This window comes from Chelonia mydas, chromosome 14 (assembly GCF_015237465.2).
Source record: "Chelonia mydas isolate rCheMyd1 chromosome 14, rCheMyd1.pri.v2, whole genome shotgun sequence".
Lineage (NCBI taxonomy): Eukaryota > Metazoa > Chordata > Testudines > Cheloniidae > Chelonia > Chelonia mydas.
In genome coordinates this window covers 34,025,051-34,027,256 of record NC_051254.2, presented here as the reverse complement: position 1 = coordinate 34,027,256, position 2,206 = coordinate 34,025,051, and the positions used below count along the sequence as shown (strand labels likewise).

General features: G+C 44.7%; 1 pseudogene; it reads right to left on the bottom strand.

Moving 5' to 3' along the window:
• Positions 1–685: 685 nt before the first annotated feature.
• LOC119567792 lies at positions 686–1,925 on the bottom strand (annotated as a pseudogene).
• Positions 1,926–2,206: the final 281 nt, after the last annotated feature.

Genomic DNA, 2,206 nt, shown 5'->3' with positions numbered 1-2,206 from the left:
AGCAAGATTTGAATCAAACAGTTTCTCACCCTAATAGATGTTACAGGCAGCTCACAGTTCTCTATACACAGGCTGGAATCCTTTCCCAGCCTGGGACCAATTTTCCGCAGTTCAAAGTCTTTGTCTTCCAGACGATCTTCCAGGTGTTGAGATGGTGGAGGAGAGAGGCCAAGTGGTGATGTCATTGACCCTCCTTATACATTCTCTCCAGGTGCTAGAAAGATCCTTGCTGTGAGGTGGGGTCGGGCAGTACCCATTGTGTACCTGCCCTCTGAGGAGTCTCTGGGAGAGTGGATTCTTCTTGATGGGCCATCAACGCCTGTCTGGCCAGCGATGGGTGCCCCTTTGTTTTTACTGAAAGGCCAGCTGTGCCCATCAACCAACCTCACTATATTTCAGTAACACATTTAGCAATTCTTCATAACATCACATACAATGATAGTACCCACAATTCAACAGGATACTAAAGTTCAGCAGATCCAGACTTCTCAAATGATCCCTCCCAAGGCACACTTTGTACCAAACACAGCATCCTCCTATCCCAGTGGTGAATAGGGGGGTCCAGGGTGCTATTTTGAGGTACAGAGGGTCACAGCTTGTCTTTGTAATATTCTGGGACCCATACAGCCACAACAGTGCATGACTTTTTTTTTTATTTTTTATTTTACAGTTTCCATCTGAAGGTTTTCAGATGTCAGTTGCCAAAAAGCAAAAAAAAAAATTCATTTTTCAGGTTTCAGTTATTTTGATGAAAAGTCAAAATCTTCTCTCCCCTCCTCCCCCTGCAAAATTCCAACCATCTGTATCACTCTTAAATTTATATATATATATATGGGTGTGGGTGTGGGTGTGCACAAGCACACACATCTCTTGTATACTGCATTTCTGTATCAGGCCCACTTAGACCCTGCTTCTTTCACAATAGAAACCAGATTGATTGATCCTCATTTCATTCAACTAGTCTGACTTCTGTGTGAGGGCCAGACATTTCCTGACAGCTTTTCTCAGGGCCTCCTTGACCTCTCTGTTTCTCAGGCTGTAGATGAGGGGATTGGCCAGGGGAGTCAGGACTGTGTAGCAGACAGAGAACACTTTGTTCAGGGCTCTCAGGTTGCTGGATTTCGGTAGCATGTAGACAATCATTATGGTCCCATAGAAAAGTGTTACCATGATGAGGTGAGAGAAGCAAGTGGAAAAGCCTTTTGCCTCCCGGTGGTGGAAGGGATTCTCAGGATGGTGCTAACGATACAAATATAGGATGTCAAGGTTAATAGAAATGGGGTAACTGCATCTGGGAAGGAAAATATGTAAAGAACCAGCATAATCTGGCTGGTGTCACTGCAGGAGAGCTTTAGCATTGGGGTGAGATCACAAAAGAAATGGTCCATTACATTGGGGCCACAGAAAATTAATTGTGACATAAAACGCATCATTATTGTACAAGGTAGAAATCCACTTATCCAACACCCAGCTGCTAGCTGGAGGCATAACTTGCCATTCATACAGGTTCCATAGGGCAGTGGTTTGCATATGGCTAAATACCGATCATAAGACATCGCTGCCAGGAGAGAACACTCTGTAGTTGTTAGAAAACAAAAGAAAAAAAACTGTGTCATGCAGCCCCCCACAGAAATGGTTCTGTCCCCAGTCAGGAGACTGGCCAGCATCCTGGGCAGGAGGGCAGAAGTGTAGCAGATCTCCAGGCAGGACAAGTTCCCCAGGAAGAAGTACATGGGGGTGTGAAGGTACTGATCAGTCACAACTAGAGCAATGATGAGGAAGTTCCCTGCCATGGTCCCAATATAGATCACTAGGAAAACCAGAAAGAGAAAGATCTGCAGTTCAGGGAGATCCCCAAACCCCAGGAGGATGAATTCTGTCACATCTGTTTCATTTTCCGCATCTCCTTTCTCCATGAGCTGCATCCTGTGATCGTGAAAAGTAATGAACATCGAAAGATTTGGCTGGACCATGAAATTAGATAGATTTCCATCTTTTGATTCCATAAGAGTTCCCACTGCAAACTGAGAGCTGGGTTTATATTCTCTCACAACAGAGAAACTTCTTCACTTCAGAGAGATTCCCCCACACCCCAAAGAGCTGTCACTCAGTTAACTTGCCCCTCTTCTGCCCCATACCCCAACCTTTTTCATTAATTGATTCTTAGATTTAAGACCAAAAGGGACCATTTGCGGATGGAGGTTGG